Source organism: Gopherus evgoodei, chromosome 18 (assembly GCF_007399415.2).
Source record: "Gopherus evgoodei ecotype Sinaloan lineage chromosome 18, rGopEvg1_v1.p, whole genome shotgun sequence".
NCBI lineage: Eukaryota > Metazoa > Chordata > Testudines > Testudinidae > Gopherus > Gopherus evgoodei.
This window is the reverse complement of record NC_044339.1, coordinates 2,251,509-2,270,497: the sequence shown is the minus strand read 5'-3', so window position 1 is coordinate 2,270,497 and position 18,989 is coordinate 2,251,509. Positions and strand designations below refer to the sequence as shown.

The window sequence follows — 18,989 nt, the reverse complement described above, 5'->3', positions numbered from 1 at the left end:
GCATAGAGCTTTTTGCGACGTAGTTAGAGCAATGCAGCATCTGTGTAGACACCTCGCTTGGTTATGTCGCCCTAACTGACCTCCAGGAGGTGTCCCGAAATCCTATCCTGACCACTATGGTCATGGTTTGAACTCTGCCACCCTGAAGGTACACAGCTATGCCCTCTCATCCCCCGTTGAAAGGCCTGCGAAGTTTTGAAATGTCCTGCACAGTTCACGCCACTGAACATGCCAGCTGTCCACAGCAGATGCGCTCCACGTCGAGCGCGCCAGAGCTGTTGGCTCTGCTGAGTCTGTGGGGAGAGGAGTCTGTGAAGTCACAGCTTTGCACGATTTTGATACCTACAGGATGATTGCTAGTGACATGCAGGACAAGGGGCAGGAGAGGGACACGCAGAAGGATTGTCTGATATAAAGGAGCTGAGGCAGGCGTACCAGAAGGCAAGTGAGGCCAAATATCGCTCTGGTGCGGTGCTGAAGATGTGCCTCTTCTACAAAGAGCTTCACGCCGTCCTCGGCGGCAAACCCACCTCCACTACTATGAGCCCCGGGGATACTTCAGGGTAGGGGTGGCTCCAGGCATCAGCACGCCAAGCGCATGCTTAGGGCAGCAAGCCACAGGGGGCGCTTTGCAGGTCGCTGCGAGGGCAGCAGGCAGGTTGCCTTTGGCGGCATGTCTGCGGAGGGTCCGCTGGTCCCGCAGCTTAAGCGGAACTCCAGCAGGAGCACCGCCGAATCTGCAGGACTGGAGACCTCCCGCAGGCGTTCCACCAAAGGCAGCCTGCCTGCCTTGCTTGGGGCGGCAAAATACCTAGAGCCGCCCCTGCTTCAGGGGGACTGGAGGCAGTGGCCAGTGGACTCAATGCTGGTGACGAAGTGGTGGATGAGGAAGTGGAGCTGGCATATAATATGGAGCAGAAAGCAAAGTCCAGGACCTCCATGGTAGCATTCTCTGAGATGCTCCTAGTTGCACACACAGGGCCATTTAGGCAGAACTGCAGAGTCTTCATGCGTGGATGAGATGATGGTACAGGGAGGAGAGGTTTAGATTTATTAGGAACTGGGGAAACTTTTGGGAAAGGGGAAACCTGTACAGGAAGGATGGGCTACACCTATACCAAAACGGAACCAGATTGCTGGAACTTAACATTAAAAAGGTCATAGAGCAGTTTTTAAACTAAGGGCTGGAGGAAAGCTGTCAGGCATGGAGGAGCACGTGGTTCAGACATCTCTTAGGGGAGGACCATAGAGAATCTCTATGTCCTAGTGAGGACGAGAGGATGGAAAATGATAAAATACAGGCAGGGTCTGATCAGAAACAGTCAAATAAAAGAGTCCTGTTCAATTACATTGTATAATGGCTAAAAGGAGCCAAGTTTTTAAAATGCTTGTGTACCAATGCTAGAAGTCTAAGCAATAAAATGAGGGAACTAGAGTGCCTCATATTGAATGAGGATATTGATATAATAGGCATCACAGAAACTTGGTGGAATGAGGATATTCAATGGGACACAATAATAGCAGGGTACAAAATATATCGGAAGGACAGAACAGGTTGTGCTGATGGGGGAGTGGCACTATGTGAAAGAAAGCATAGAATCAAATTAAGTAAAATCATAAATGAATCAAACTGTGCCATAGAATCTCTATGGATAGTAATTCCTTGCTCTAATAATAAGAATATAGCGGTAGGGGTATATTACCGACCAGCTGGCCAGGATGGTGATAGTGACTGTGAAATGCTCAGGGAGATTAGAGAGGCTATAAAAATAAAAAATCTCAATAATAATAATAATGGAGAAATACAGTTATCCCCATATTGATTGGTTACGTCACCTCAGGATGGGATGTTGAGATAAAGTTTCTGGACACCTTAAATGACTGCTTCTTGGAGCAGCTGGTCCTGGAACCCACCAGAGGAGAGGCAACTCTTGATTTAATCCTAAGTGGAACACAGGATCTGGTCCAAGAGGTGAATATAGTTGGACAGCTTGGTAACAGTGACCATAATTGTTAGGGTTCCTTCCCCAGTCTGAACTCTGGGGTACAGATGTGGGAACCCACATGAAAGACCCCCTAAGCTTATTTTTATTAGCTTAGGTTAAAAACTTTTTCAAGGCACAAGTTTCACCTTGTCTTGAACAGTATGCTGCCATCACCAAGTGATTTAGACAAAGAATTAGGGAAAGGACCACTTAGAGTCCTATTCCCCCAAAATATTCCCCCAAACCCTGCACCCCCCTTTCCTGGGGAGGCTTGAGATTAATATCCTCACAAATTGGTACAAGTGAACACAGACCCAAACCCTTGGATCTTAAGAACAATGAAAAATTAATTAGGTTCTTAAAAGAAGAATTTATTTAAAGATAAAAGAGTTACCTTTGTAAAATTAGGATGGAAGATAACATTATAGGGTAACAAAAGATTTAAAACACAGAGGATTCCCCCTCTAGGTAAAACTTTAAAGATGCCCCCCCACCCCACCCCCAAAAACACCTAGGAATAAACCTTCCTCTTAGCACAGGGAAAAGTCACAAGCTAAAACAAAAGATCATCTAATGCATTTCCTTGCTATTACTTGCTATTTCTGTAATAATAGATGTATCATTTCAGTGGGAGCTGGATTACTTGCTTGGTCTCTCCCTTTGTCTCCAGAGAGAACACCCACACAGCACAAAACAAAGCCTTCCCCCACCAGATTTGGAAGTATTTTCTTTCCCCATTGGTCCTTCTGGTCAGGTGCCCACCAGGTTATTTGATCTTCTTAACCCTTTACAGGTAAGGAGGGATTTTACACTACCATTAGCTGTATGTTTATGACACACACACACACACCCCAAATCACAGACGGTGCTGGACAGCCTGCTCCACACTGGCTGTGATCTCTTCTTGGAGCTGTAGGAGAAAACAGAATTAATAACACACGTGCACCTTTAGATATACTACTGTTTATAGAAAACCAAACAATATTTTTTACATTTTAAGGATGATTTTAACCAGTTGATTTTGGGAAACTTTTATGGGAGAGTGCATCAGCTACTTTGTTAAAAGCTCCTGAAATGTGTTGTATTTCAAAATCAAAATTTTGGAGAGTTAAACTTCATTGAAGAAGTTTTTTGTTATTGTCCTTGATGGTATGAAGCCACTTCAGCGCAGCATGGTCAGTTTGCAGGTGGAAACGCTGTCCGCAAACGTATGGGCGTAGCTTTTCCAGCATGTACACAATGGCCTAGCATTTCTTTTTGCTGATTGACCAGTGGCTTTTCCTTTCAGACAGTTTTTTGCTGAGAAACATGACAGGAGGGAATTTTTGATCGGGTCCTTTTTGTATTAAATCTGCACCCACACCATGCTTGGACGCATCTGTGGTTACTCTAAAAGGTTTGTTAAAGTCTGGGGCCCTACGATTTACAATCCTGTCTAATTTAAAGTGACTCTAGAGGGAACTCCCAGGGCTTCTGCTCTCCACCCGTGCAACGTTCCCCTTTGTCCGTCTGGCCTGCTTAGATCATGTGAGCACAGGGCGTGTCTCTCACTATGTGTCCATCCAGCACCCAGCAACCAGGGCCCTGGTTTCATCAGGGATGACTGGGTGTCACGGTAACACAGCTAACAGCCTTGCAGATTAGAAACTGCAGCCTTTGCAGTGTGACGTGAATATTTTGTCCATGAGGCTCTTCATTGTTGGAGCCTTCCCATCACCCCAGGCCCTCTCTTTGCTGGAAGCCTTCCTCCTTTCCTCTTGAGATCCTGCCTCTTCTCTGCTGAGGCTGGAGAGAGGCTGGATGCCTCCCATGGGGTCCTCTCCTCCTGAGTCCAGCATGGGAATGAAGGGGCTGAGAGTGCCTGCCCTGGGTGCATAATGTTTGCAGCGAGGTTCCAAGTAATCAGCCTGAGATCAGGTGACTAGATGTCCTGAGGTCTCTTCCAACCCTAACCTATGAGTCTATTTCTATGCTTTGCCCACCCTGCCTGGCCTCTGAGTGAGCAGCAGGTGTTGGCCCATTTGCAGGTTGCTTGACACCCTTGGGCGAAGAGCACAAAACAAACAGGGCATTGTGGAGCCTTCAGCCGAGGAACCTTGCGAGGGGCAGGACAGGCCCATCGTGCAAGGTGATGCACACTCCGTGTGACACGCTCTCTGCCCTGAGGAGTTTATAATCCAAACAGAGGATGGCAGAGAGCCATGGGGGGGAGGGACTTGCCCAAGAGCATCCAGCAGATCAGTAGCAGAGGTGGGAACGGAACTAGGTCTCCTCAGCCCTAGGCCAATGTGCTAGACACCGCTGCCCCTCAGCCCACTCGGCAGCGCTGCTGGAAATCAGCTCACCACTTCCTGAGCTAGGTCTTGAGCTTAATTTAAACCCAGCTCAAAAGGGGCCGTGTAGCTGCTGGCCGGGGGGTGGGGTGGGGTGGGGGTGTTGCTCGACAGCCCACTGCAGGTGTCACGTCCTAATCAGCGGCACCAGCGAGACAGTCCCACGGCTCAAAAGGGGGTCACTCTGCTGCATGCACTGTCTCGCATGCCTGACCCCCACCGTTCTTTCTCCCAGCAAGTACCAGGGTTGGGGGAGGGCTACTGCCATCTGGTTTTAAAGTCAGCTCCCACTCTGTGGGGAACAGTCCCACCCAGCCTTGCCGCCATTTCTGCAGCCATAATTCATGTCATTGTGAGGCCCCACAACTTCTGAATGGTCTAAACTGCACAGACAATGACCAGTGGGGCAGAAATGGCAGGTGGTGTTTGAAAATCTGGCCCATTAGTTCTCACTTAGTAGTTACTGGGGTTTGAAGGGAATTGGCTCATGGGACAACAGGATGGGTCATACGGTTCTGGCTGATGAATGGAGGGGAACAAGCAGGTCACTTAGTGCAAAGGAGGGGGATGCATCACTCCTAGAGCAGGGGAAGGTGGATTGTTGCATTAAGTGGAGCTTGAGCTGGCTCCAGCCACGTTAGCTGTGGATCTTGCCTATTTGCAGCTGTGACTCCTTCTAGTTCCCTGTGAACAGAAGGTGAAAAATATTTTGAAGCCCAGGAACCATCTTCATTAGGCAGGTGCTGAAATGGCAGAAACAGCCCAGAACTGGAGCCCCAATGCCCAATGCCAAACCCTGCAGACGCTGGGCCACTGCACTGGGCACCGCATTTCAAGAAAGATGTGGAGAAATTGGAGAGGGTCCAGAGAAGAGCAACAAGAATGATTAAAGGTCTTGAGAACGTGACCTATGAAGGAAGGCTGAAGGAATTGGGTTTGTTTAGTTTGGAAAAGAGAAGACTGAGAAGGGACCTGATAGCAGTTTTCAGGTATCTAAAAGGGTGTCATCAGGAGGAGGGAGAAAACTTGTTCACCTTAGCCTCCAATGATAGAACAAGAAGCAATGGGCTTAAACTGCAGCAAGGGAGATTTAGGTTGGACATTAGGAAAAAGTTCCTAACTGTCAGGGTAGTTAAACGCTGGAATAGATTGCCTAGGGAAGTTGTGGAATCTCCATCGCTGGAGATATTTAAGAGTAGGTTAGATAAATGTCTGTCAGGGATGGTCTAGACAGTATTTGGTCCTGCCATGAGGGCAGGGGACTGGACTCGATGACCTCTCGAGGTCCCTTCCAGTCCTAGAGTCTATGAGTCTATGAGGTCTGGGACTGGTCTCAGCCAGTTGGGTTTGTCCTAAGGGGTGGGGTGCCAAACCAGAACTTTAGTTCCAAATCCCCATCCTGAGCGTTGGACCTGAAGCTGCCAACCTCTGTTAAAGGGAAGCAGGACATCAAACCCCCCCACTTGGGGTAAATCACTGCGTGAGGCAGGAAACTGCCCTGTTATGAGGCTGACACCACCTAGCCAAGCAGGTAATCAGGGCTACACCTGGTTGGGAATTTTTATTGAAATGTTTTTTTGATGAAAAAGGTTTTCATTTGAAATGATATGCTTCAAAATGCCGATTTTTGGCAAAAATTCCTTTAGAAAAAACTTGAAGTGAAACCTTTTGATATAGTAAAAAACTGTCCTGCTTTGACATTTTCAGAAGGGACCGTTTGGATTTTTCAGTTAAAAATGGGTTGTCTACACAGAATTCACTGGTTTAGAGATGTATAGTTTTAAAAAAAGTTTGCAAAAGATCAAAATTGGAATGGAGGGGCAGCATTTCCTTTGGCTGAAAATTTTGGGTTTTGGTTTTCATTCTGTTTTGAAATGGAGGGGCGGGGGCTGAAATTTTAGAACTTCTCACATACCACAAAATTCAGCTCCATCCCAGTTCTAACGAGAACTGTAGCAAGCTGCAGCCAGACACGAGGGACAGCAGATTTCCACAGCTCTTTCCAGTTATGGACTCTGTCTTTCGTAGGCTTGGCTGCCGACTCTTCACACTTCTACATTTGTAGCAAAAGGAAAGGCAAGCTGAGTTGTGGGTGAGGGAGAGGGACCAGGTAGCAGCCCTATCTCTGGATCCAGTTCTGATCTTTCTGCCATGCTACATGTCACCAGGCTGCCCTTCTTGCCATTCAAATGGCAGCTCAGAACTTACCCAGGGGTGGAACCATCATGGCACATGGACTTCCAGCCCCTTACAGGGTTTGTTTTCACTGCAGTTGGTGTGAGTGATCTACACTCAAGTGATTCGCCCAGATCCAGTGAGGAAGGTGACTCTGCAACAGAACCGCCCTGGTCCTGCACTCACTCAGGTGTGCTGCAAAGGCTTCTGGAAGCCCACCATTCTTAGCACTGCAGTAAAGTGAGCTGCTGTATGAATTCCCCTTTCTGGCCTGGGGGGGAATTGTGGGAAAGCACTGGAGGATTAATGGCACTCAGGTGGCATTAGACTGCGTCCACACTACAGAGTAGTCATGTTAGCAGGTAATAAGTGGTGCTCAGATAAGTTTTAGTCTATCCCCCTATTCTTGGGCCAGCAAACTCAAGCTAAAAGCACCACTACGCTCAAGGTAAAGGCTTTTCTATGTGGCCAGCATTTGAGTTTGGGGCAACACTCAAGTTATAAGTTTACTTGTCAGAGAAGGCAGGCCCTGAAAAGGGAGATGTGTATTAAAAACAAAAATCGTCGCTGAACTCCAGGCACAAACAAAGAGGTTTCTACACAGCCGGAATGTCAGCTTTGTCTCCCTCGTTCACTAGGGGCTCCCACCATGGAACTCCGTTCAGCACAGTGTGCCATCTAGTGGCGGAATTATTGACTGCAAGTGACTGTATTGTTATGTGTCCCCCCCACCGCACCCTCCCCGGTCGCCCGCCTGCCTGCCTGGCCCTTTCATTTAAACAGGTGTGAGAAACAGCAAAGCTACTTTATGGAGCCAGATAACTGAACCAACAGCGGCTGCCCCTTTTCCCCAAATACACGCACGGGTCACCACCCAAAGCAAAGGCACATGCGAGGCCCATGTGGACAGAAGGATTTTGCTGGCGATTATTTTGTGAAGGTTTATGTGTCAGAGAGAAACCTAGGGGCAGAAAAAGCCAAGGATCGTGTCAGAAGCAGCATGAACCTACGAAAAGCGAGCTGCTGGGCAGAGGGCTAGCTGAAAGAGGCCTGGAACAACCATGTAGTGACCCAGATGTGGCTGATGAAGGGGTCACACTATCATTACAGTGGTGAATGCCTTTTTCAGCATGAAGTGCATGCAGACACTTGTGAGAAATGGGTTTGGAGTTACCTGAGGCTGTCAGGACAAAGACCCTTCTCGGTCCATCCCTCTCTCCCTGTTCTTTAAGATGGCTCATAGCTGGGACCCCTCCCCTTCCCTCCCCAAAATCAGAGGCCACTTTGGACTAGGTGGGTGCAGGCGGTTTCCTTTCTCATAGGTTTCTGCACAGACTGCACCCCCAGTTGGACTGGTGACTCAGTAGCTAATCATCCATCTGGGGGGCCCCACAGCTTTCAAAAGAGGAGATTGAACTCAGGAGCGATCGGGCCATGTTAGCTCTGTGGACGAGCACACACAGGCCTGGGTTTCTCTGCTGCTGCTGAATTTTGGGTTCAGGCATTTACTGTGTGAGCACCACAGGGAGCATCTGTAGCTTCTGGCCCATCTCTGCTGGAAAACCCCCATTGGTCCCCCTGCAACACAACCTGCTCCAGTTGTACTGCAGGAGCGTGAGGGGTTTTGGGTCAGATTCTGATGGGGATTAATGCTTGCTCCCCATTTTGCAACAGGAAACCTGGAAATGATTTGTAGTGATGATCTTGGGTCCAAGTTCAGGTGCATATGGATTTGGGGTTCTGGATCAGGCCTCGTCTCTAGAAATATATTTTAAACTAAGTAATTTAAAATGTGATTTGGAACGTCTCCCTCATGCTGCTTTGGTCAAACAGCTGAGTGCTCTAAGAAATTCATCTACATTAAAAGTAAAACATGTATTCCTTGGGGGTTCATTTAATGCTGACACTAGCTAGTTCTCCCTCTCCTCATGGTTGACAGTGAGTGCTGGGGGGAAGGAAATGGAAGGCAGTCTTCAGAGGATACAGATGTACCTTTGTATTCTGTGTGCTGTGCCTTTACATGTGTGTGCAGAGATTGCAGGCATTTTGGCTTCAGTGTTGTTGCAGTCTGTTCCCAAGGAGAGGCACACGCTGTGCTCGCTCCTGTAGATTGTATGTTCTTGTTTTGTGGTTTCCTCTGATCTAAACTGTCATTTTAGAGGCTTTGCATGTGGAAACACAACACGTGCATAGCCTCGGGGGGGGGGCGGTTTTGGCATCTTGCATCTACTGCTCCCCCGCTCCGCCTCTCGCCCAGGTCATTTGTGAACGTGAAGAGGAAGGTAATACTCAGTCTCTGCATGGCTCTGCTGATTTGCCTGTATGGTTTTGACACCCTCAGGTAAGATCCACACTGAACCCTGGGCTGCCAGCTCCCACAACCCCTCCTTAGCCCTTCTCTGTGGTGCAGTTTCGCCCCACACAGACTCGGATTTCTGTGCACTGGGTCATTGCTGGTGGCTGCTGGACAGATCCTCTTCTGCAAGCCAATCTCAGCAATGGACTCCCTGCAAACAAATCGCCAGGCTGGTGTCTTTGGTCATTTGGTATTGTTTCTGCTCCCTCACTGTACAAATAAAAAGTTGTGAACAAGAGAGTAAGGAATAGCAAGCGCTCTTGTTCTCCATCATCATGTTGGAGGGGGTTATTCATAGGAGGAACAGCCATTGCCCATATACCCAAAGCCCCTTCACAAAGCATGGCTAGTCCAGGCCAGGACCAGGGCTCACTCGGACAGCTCTGATATAGGAACAAATGCTTGTAAATGTAGGGTTTGCAGAATTTCCCCAGCTCCAGTGGCCACAGTGGACTGCTCTGGCCAGGGGGATTATAGGTATAATGCCAGAGGCAAGCAAAATGACTGGCTACTGTTTTCACCAATTTCAGTCTGCTAGCTACACCCTGGGAGCAGAGAAAGGTGGGAGCAGAGAGAGCTGTCTGGATATGCCTCGTCCGAAGCAGGGCCAACTCCAGGCACCAGCTTATCAAGCAGGTGCTTGGGGCGGCAACTCGGGAGTGGGGTGGCATTTTCAGGGATTCGGCAGCAGGTCCCTCACTCCTGCTCGGAGTGAAGGACCTCCCGCTGAATTGCTGCAGATCACGATTGTGATCGTGGTTTTTATTTTTTTGGCTGCTTGGGGTTGGCCAAACCCCTGGAGCCGGCCCTAGTCCAAAGTTCCTAATGAAGTCAGCAGCACAGCTCTATAAAGCACTTCACGTATTGCAGGTACATGGAAGGTTTCATCCCCATGGAATTCTGTCTGTTACCACGGGATGCTCATTTCCATCAACGTGGCGTAGACTCTCATAGCTCCCTCAACATCTGGTAGGGAACTGCTTTCACTTTCTTTATCCTCCTGCCTACATCAGAACATAGGTTTTTACCAGCCTGGATCAGACCACTGGACCATCTCATCTGATGTCCACCTTCTGCCTACCAGCTCAAACCTTGTCCTCTAGCCTGGTTTCTCCATCACCACTTGCCAAATGAGTCAGGCCATACTATTGGGCCCAGATCCTCAAGAGTCCTTTGGCTCCTATTTTCCATTGGAATTCCTTTGAGGCTTTGGGCCTTGGTACATCCAGCCCAATATCCTGTCTCAAGCTGATGCTTCAGAGTAAGAGAGAACCCCCTATGACACTCCCCACAAAGTACAACCTGGAACCTGTAGGACTGCTGTGCCTCCTTAACTCTCCTCCCTGGGCTGTCTCTTACACTGCCAGGCTAGTGACAAGCAGCAAACCCCTCCACATGCTATGATCACTCAGCCAACAGCATAGAATCATAGAAGATCAGGGTTGGAAGGGACCTCAGGAGGTCATCTAGTCCAACCCATGCTCAAAGCAGGACTAATCCCCAAACAGATTTTAACTCCAGTTCCCAAAATGCCCCCCTCAGGGATTGAACTCACAACCCTGGGGTTTAGCAGGCCAATGCTCAAACCACTGAGCTATCCCTCCCCCCACAAACCAGGCCTTAGAGGTTTTTAAGGATGGAGATTCCACCACCTCCCTAGGTAACCCATTCCAGTGCTTCACCATCCTCCTAGTGAAAGTTTTTCCTTATATCCAACCTAGACCTCCTTCTCTGCAACTTGAGATCATTGCTTCTTGTTCTATCTACCACCACTGAGAACAGCCGAGCTCCATCCTCTTTGGGACCCTCCTTCACGTAGTTGAAGGCTGCTATCAAATTCCCCCTAACTCTTCTCTTCTGCATGTAACCCTTCTGCCCCTCTGAGTTGGCAGCACACAAGGGCCGGGTTCAGTATCCAGGGGTTCCGTTCAGTAACACAATGCATAACCGGCTCGAAGCCCCCAACCAGTGACCTGGGACACTCACATACCACACCCCCCCTGGGCGCCTCTCGCAGGCAATACTTCCCCTCTCGCAAGCCCGGAGTCTGAGTGTAGCAAACTTTTTAATAAAGGAAGGAATCAATCGGCTATCCCATGGAGAAACACACAACACAGGGTATAACACAAACCATAAACAAAAACCCCCTCCAAGTATGCTTGGCAATGTCCTTTTTCCCCTTAGGGTTTAAGTCCAATCACCCCAAAGTCCAACAACCAAAAGTCTCTGATCAATGCCACCCCAGAGTTCGGAGAGTTTACTGTAGAGGTCCCTCCCCCCCAGCTGGCTAGAAAGGGGCACCTACATGGTCCAGGGCAACTGCCCTGCCTCTCCGTGGGTTCTGCTTCCGCCTTCTCCACGAACTGCTCGCTTTACCAGCCGCTCCACTCTGCTCCTCCAGCCGTCCTCGGAAACTGCTCCGCTCCACCAGCTGCTCTGCTCCATGAGCTGCTCCAGTTCTCCCTGCAAACTGCTCAGCTCCGCTCGCTCTGTGGGCCGCTCCCCCATCCCACAGCTACTCCGCTCTGCCAACCGCTCCGCTGCCACCAGCTGTCCCGTGATCCTCTCCAGCCGTCCCCGCAACTGCTCCACTCCACCAGCTGCTCTGTTCCACAGTATATCTTCAGGCTCCCCCACTAGTTAGCACAGTACTCAGTGCTCTCAGCTCAGTAATTTCAGCTCTTTAGTGATTTCAACTCTTAGTGATCTCAGCTCTTAGTGGGGGAGCCCCAGTGCTAGTGCACCATTAGCCCAAAGTGAGTTCAGCTCAGTAACCTGTATTTAGATTCTTGAGGGAATAAAAAAAATCAACTCTGACATTCCACAGTGGAGAGAGGAGGGGGTGGAACTGATGCTTCTGGCTCCACAAGGAGACTGCACCACCAGGCACAGATACCTGTCCCCAGCCTCTCTCAATTCACTGGGTTTTGGAACCCATGTCCCTTGTCTAGCAAGTACCACCCAACTGAGGTTGAGTCATTTCTATCACCAAGCAGTCCCACAGCTCAGCAGCATGGGATGGGGTAGGTGTGCCTATGCAAATATACTCTCTGAAATTCTTTCCACCAGATGTCAGGGTAGAGCTCATCCTGACTCTGCTTACATCCAGACAAAATAAGCCCAGTTCCCTCAGCCTCTTCTGATAAGTCATGTGCTCCAGCCCCCTAATCATGTTCTTTGCTCCCTGCTGGACTCTCTCCAATTTGTCTACATTCCCTCTGTAGTGGGGGGACCAAAACTGGACGCAATACTCTGGCCCTGGTGAGGCCCCATCTGACTACAAGGGAATAATAACTTCCCTCGATCTGCTGGCAATGCTCCTACTAATGCAGCCAAATACACCGTTGGCCTTCTTGGCAACAAGCAACAGAGAGTCCTGTGGCACCTTTAAGACTAACAGATGTATTGGAGCATAAGCTTTCGTGGGTGAATACCCACTTCGTCAGACGCGTGGCAACAAGGGCACACTGCTGACTCATATTCAGCTTCTCGTCCACTGCAATCCCCAGGTCCTTTTATGCAGAACTACCACTTAGCCAGTCGGTTCCCAGCCTGTAGCGGTACATGGGATTCTTCCATCCTAAATGCAGGACTCTGCACTTGTCCTTGTTGAACCTCATCAGATTTCTTTTGATGCAATCCTCCAATTTGTCAAGATCACTCTGGACCCTATCCCTACCCTCCAGCGTATCTACCTCTCCCCCCAGCTTAGTGTCAGCTGCGAACTTGCTAAGAGCGCAGTCCATCCCATCATTAATGAAGATGTTGAACAAAACTGGCCCCAGGACTGACCCCTGGGGCACTCCACTTGATACCGGCTGCCAACTAGACATTGATCCGTTGATCACTACCCGTTGATCCTGACAATCTAGCCAGCTTTCTATCCACCTTATAGTCCATTCATCCAATCCATACTGCTTTAACTTGCTGGGAAGAATACTGTGGGAGACCGTATCAAAAGCTTTGCTAAAGTCAATTTCCCCATATCCACAGAGCCAGTTATCTCATCCTAGAAGGCAGTCAGGTTGGTCAGGCATGACTCGCCCTTGGTGAATCCATGCTGACGGTTCCTGATCACCTTCCTCTCTGCCAAGTGCTTCAAAACGGATTCCTTGAGGACCTGCACCATGATTTTTCCAGGGACTGAGGTGAGGCTGACTGGTCTCTAGTTCCCTGGATTCTCCTTCTTTCCTTTTTTAAAGATGGGCACTACATTAGCCTTTTTCCAGTCATCCACCTCCTCTGATCGCCATGAGTTTGCAAAGATAATGGCTCTACAATCACATCAGCCAACTCCCTCAGCACCTTGGATGCAGCGCATCCGGCCCCATGGACTTCTGCATGGCCAGCTTTTCTAAATAGTTCTTTCACCACTGAGGGCTGCTCACCTCCTCCCCATGCTGTGCTGCCCAGTGCAGCTGTCTGGGAGCTGACCTTGTCTGTGAAGACCTAGGCAAAAAAAGCATTGAGTACTTCAGCTTTTTCCATACCATCTGTCACTAGGTTCCCTCCCCTATTCAGTAAGGGGCCCACACTTCCCTGACCCCCTCTTGTTGCTAACATATCTGTAGAAACCCTTCTTGTTACCCTTCACATCCCTTGCTAGCTGCAACTCCAAGTGTGCTTTGGCCTTCCTGATTACACCCCTGCATGCTCAAGCAATATTTGTATACTGCTCCCCAGTCATCAGTCCAAGTTTCCACTTCTTGTAAGTTTCCTTTTTGTGCTTAAGCTCACCAGAGATTTCTCTGGTAAGCCAAGCTGCTCACCTGCCATATTTGCTATTCTTTCTGCACATGGGGATGGTTTGTCCTATGCCCTCAATAAGATTTCTTTAAAATATAACCAACTCTCCTGGACTTCTTTCCCCCTCAGATCAGCCTTCCGGGGATCCTGTCCCTTAGTTCCTGAGGGAATCTGTAACAGGGTGCTGGCCAGGAGAGCCTGGCCAGGTCCCTGTTAGCCCCTCTCCAATTAAGGGGATTAGTTGAGGCTGGCAGGGGAGACTACGCCCTGATTACTTGAGCATCGGTACCTGTGGGCCTAATCGGCCAGCCATATAAAGCTGGCATATAACACTAAAGGGAGGGGGGCCAGGAAGGGGAGGAGCATTGGGCACTAGCCCCCTGCTAGCAGGGGAAGCTAGCAGTCCCCCAGGTGTTGGCCTGATGACAGCGTGTAAAGTGTATATAGCAGGCGGTGGGAACTGGCACAAGAATAAAAGAACGGTGGTGCATACAGTTCGAGTGGTCTCCGACTGAGTTTTGTGGAGGAGCAAGGAGGGCTCCGTTACAGAGTCAAAAGTCTGCTTTTCTGAAGTTGAGTCTGTGTTCTGCTGCTCTCCTTTCTTCCTTGTGTCAGGATCCTGACCTTGACCATCTCATGGTCACTGCTGCCCACTTCTACTGCCCCTGCCAATTCTTCCCTGTTTGTGAGCACCAGGTCAAACGGAGCACGGCCCCTAGCTGGTTCCTCCAGCACTTGTAACAGGAAGTTGTCCCCAACACTCTCCAAAAACTTCCTGGATTGTCGGTGCATTGCTGTATTGCTCTCCTAGGGCCTGTGATCTGGAAACATCTGTTAGTTGGCCGAAGAAAGCCTTGTCCACCTCATCCTCCTGGGCTGGCGATCTATCACCCTTGTTTCTTTTGCCTCTAAACTTAACCCAAAGACTCTCAACAGGCTTTTCTCCAGTTTCTTACTGGAGCTCTGAGCAATACATACATCCCTTACATACAGTGCAACTCCTCCACCTTTTCCCCGACCTGTCCTTCCTGAAAAGTTTATACCCATCCATGACAGTGCTCCAGTCAGGTGAGTTATCCCACCAAGTTTCTGTTATTCCAATCACATCATAGTTCCTTGACTGTGCCAGGACTTCCAATTCTGCCTGCTTGTTTCCCAGGCTTGCATTCGTGTACAGGCACCTAAGATAACTCGCTGATTGCCCTGCTTTCTCCGTATGAATCAGGAGGCCTCCCCTGTTGTACCCTCCTCCTTGTGTTTTCTTTCGATATCCCCCCACTTACCTCCGGCCTTAGGTCTCCATCCCCCAGCGAGCCTAGTTTAAAGCCCTCCTCACTAAGTTGGCAGCCTGCCTGCGAAGATGCTCTTCCCTCTCTTTGTTAGGTGGATCCCATCTCTTCCTAGCAATCCTTCATCCCAGAACAACATCCCATGGCTGAAGAATCCAAAGCCCTCTCTCCAACACCACCTGCATAACCACGCATTTACCTCCACAGTTCGATGGTCCCTACTTGGGCCTTTTCCTTCAACAGGGAGGATGGATGAGAACACGACTTGTGCCTCAGACTCCTTTATCCTTCTTCCCAGAGCCACACAGTCTGCAGTGACCTGCTCAAGGTCTTTCTTGGCAGTATCACTGGTGCCCACATGGAGAAGGAGGAAGGGGTAGCAGTCTGAGGGCTTGATCTGTCTTGGCAGACACTCTGTCACATCCTGAATTCTAGCTCCAGACAAGCAGCACATTTCTCAAATATCCCGTTCTGGATGGCAGATGGATGACTCCATCCCCCTTAGGAGGGAGTCCCCAACCACCACCACCATGCAGAGACACACTTAGCTAACTTGCATGAATGCTTTCTAAACCACTCATGAATTATACAGAGACACCAGCAAATACCTCCAGCTTCACCCCAGCCTTGCACTCCAGAAAGGCCAGGCGTTCTCTTGAACAATGCAAGCTCCTTAATTAGTTCACTACTTCATCAGAGGATAGCAGACATGCACCAGCCTTTGTAATCTGAGCAGATTCCCCAAGCACATTAGACAAACTCACTTGTAAGGATAAAACATTAAAATGAGTTTATTAACTGCAGAAAGATGGATTTTAAGTGATGACTGTAGGTGTTAGGCACAGAGGTCAAAGTTGGTTATGTAAAATATGAAATCTCAGTCTAAATTCTAAGCTTTATCAGACTAAGCAAGATTTGATCAAAACAGCTTCCCCCCCCCCACCCCTCGATGCTGCAGGAAGGTCACAATTCTTAACACACAGGCTGAATTATTTGTTCAATCTCCTCAGGCCCAAGTCTTTCCTTCCAAATGTTCTTGTTGCCTTCAGAGTAGGTGGGGAAGGAGAGAGGCCAAGTGGTGATGTCACTGTCCCTCTTCCAGCTGCTAGAAAGATACTTGCCGTGTCACTGGGTGAGGCTGCCTGCATCATACACCTGCCCTCTGAGGAGTCTCTGAGATAGCCATTGGGAGAATAGATTCCCCTTAATAGGCCATCAGCACCTGTCTCCAATCTCGATGTAAATCTGCCTTGACCAGTGTTAGTTGCTCCTTTGCCATTGAGAGGCAGGCTGTGAGTGCTTTCCACTTGCCACATATTTCAGTGACAGAAATACAGCAACTCCTCATTTCCCTGTGGAACCCCACTTGGAACCGCCCTCCAATCTGTCATCCATTAATAGTGACTCCGTTTGTAGTTGTTTAGCCAATTATGTACCCACTTAAGGTTATGTTACGGAGTCCCCGGGCGATGCTCTGGAACTGCTCCCCACAAAGCCAGGCAGGACTTTGGGGAGCCTCCTCTCCCTTGGAGCAGACAGTCTCCAGGGCAAGAAGCTCCCACGGCTTCATCTCCTGGGTCTCTCCTAGGAGCATTCGGTGTGTCCCCGTCCGTGCGCTTCCCACAGCGAGTCCATCCCAGTGGGGTCCTGGGGAAGCCACAGGGTCCTGCACCCTCACTTCGCAGGCAGACGTGACACTCAGCCAGCCAGTAAAACAGAGGTTTATTTAGACGGCAGGAACACAGTCCAAAACAGGTCTTGCCGGTACAGACAACAGGACCCCCTTTAGTTAGGTCCATCTGGGGCCCTCAGGAAGGCCACAGCCCCATTGGAAGCCCAAATCCCATCGGGGAGCCTCTCTCCATTTCCCAGCCAGCTCCAAACTGAAACTCCCTCCAGCCGTCTCACTCAGCCTCCCCCCTACTCATCCCCCAGCCTGTGTCCCCTTTGTTCAGTGTCCCGGGCAGAGGTGTCACCTGGCCTTCAACCCCTCTCCTGGGTTCTCATGTTACATGCTCAGGTATCCTCCCTTCCCCAATGCAGACAGTCCCAGCAAAACTCCCCTGCAACCTTCCCAGGTCAATGCTCCCCACTCAGCATTCACATAACACATCAAGAACATTCCCACTTCATCACATGTTAGTTTTGTCGAGCCTGCATTTCTCCAGCTTACTTATCAGAATGGCGTGTGGGACTGTGTCAGAAGCCTTGCTGAAGTCCAGGTATATTATGCCCACCGCATTCCTCCTATCCACCAAATCAGCTACCCTGTCAAAGAAGGAAATCAAGCTCGTTTGGCAGGAGTTGTTCTTGGTAAATCCATGCTGGCTGCTAGTGATCGCTCCTTCATCCTCAAGGTATCCACAAACTGAATGTCTAAGACATTGCTCTAGTAGCTTTGCAGATATCGAGGTCAGGCTGACTGGTCTGTAGTTCCCCAATTCCTCCTTTTTAAAGATAGGCACTATGTTAGCCCTTCTCCAGTCTTCCGGGACCTCTCCTGTCGTCCATGAGTTGGCAAATATTATTGCCAGTGGCTCCAAGATTTCTTCAGCCAATTCCTTCAGTTCCCTGGGATGAACAGCATCAGGCCCACTGACCTGTATTCATTCAAATTGGTCGAAGGTCTCCGATTGGTTCTTTACTTAACCCGATCTGCATCAGTTCCCCTTCATTGTCTATGGTAACTTGGCTAGTAATCCAGTCACATGTTATTATCACATTATCAAGAGGACGGTGATCAATTGTTCTCCATGTCCACTGACAGTAGGACAAGAAGTATATAAGAATGCCATTAGCGGGTCACATCAATGGTCCATGTAGCCCAGTATCCAGTCTTCTGACTGGCTGGTGCCAGACGCATTAGAGGGAATGAACAGAACAGGGTAATTATCAAGTGATCCAGCCCAGCTTCTGGCAGTCAGAGGTTTAGGGACACCCAGAGCATGGACTTATCCTCCATGAATTCATCTAATTCTTGTTTGAACCCAGTTATGCTTTCAGCCTTCATAACATCCCCTGGCAATCAGTTCCACAGGTTGACTCTGTGTTGTGTCAAGAAATACTTCCTTTTGTTTGTTTTAAACCTGCTGCCTGTTCATTTCATTGGGTGATCCCTAGTTCTTGTGTTATGGGAAGGGGTAAATAATGGGTTTAATCTGCACCATGGGAGATTTAGGTTAGATATCAAGAAAAACTTGCCAGCTCTAAGTGTAGTGGAGCTCTGGAACAGGCTTCCCAGGAAGGCTGCAGAATCCCCGTCATTGGAGGCATTTCAGAACAGGTTGGCCAAACACCTGTCGGATGGTCTAGGTTCACTTGGGCCTGCCTCCGTGCAGGGGGCTGGACTAGGTGACTTCTCAAGGTCCCTTCCAACCTGAGAGCTCTGCGATTCTATGCACTCACTGTCTGAGAACCCTCTCAGAGTAACGAAGCCCTAAGGTGCCCCAGGTCCCAGTTGCATCTGCAGAGCACACACCTTCCCCTGAGCCTGTTGAGTGGGTTCTCTCTGCCAGGTGAGCTGCTGAGAGACAGCAAGTTCTAGTACTACAAGCCAGGACAGGAGGGGAGCAGGGATGATGGATGGCTGTGGGCTGATTCCCTCTGCCTCACACCTTGTGTCATTATTCACACCCGAGCAAGGCGATATAAAATATGACCCAATCTGCATTCTCTGCTCACCCCAAAGGGAGCCTCTTGCACCCGGTGTAAATTATACTCCCGACCCTGTATTGCACCCTGCACAGTGCCCAACAAGGTCAAATCACACTTCCCCTTCCAGTCTCTGCCGTGCATCTCAAAGCACCGTTCAGCAGTGGCTCAGTTTCATCATTCCCATTTTACACACGGGGAAATTGATGTGGAGGCAAAGTGACTCTGTCAGGGTCAGTGAAGAGGAGAGAACCCAGGAGCTCTGATTTCCCCTGCCATACTGTGGTCTGTCTCCACCCAGTTACCACCCTGGCTCTCTCAGAACAAACCAGCCTCACAGCTGCTAGGCCATCAGAAGTTTGCATGTACAGTTTATTTTGTTTCACAACAGAAATACAAAGAGCAAAATTGTTTTGAATTTTTTTTAAATTTTTTTCCTTTTAAACATAATGCA

The 18,989-nt window shown here is 49.3% G+C and overlaps 1 long non-coding RNA gene across 1 annotated transcript; it reads left to right on the top strand.

The window, feature by feature from the left end:
• The first annotated feature begins 822 nt into the window (after positions 1–822).
• Positions 823–18,786, top strand: LOC115636913. Its single transcript, XR_003997101.1, has 3 exons — positions 823–1,197; positions 17,764–17,769; positions 18,774–18,786. It is a non-coding gene; the product is annotated as an uncharacterized LOC115636913 (long non-coding RNA).
• The last annotated feature ends 203 nt before the right edge of the window (positions 18,787–18,989 follow it).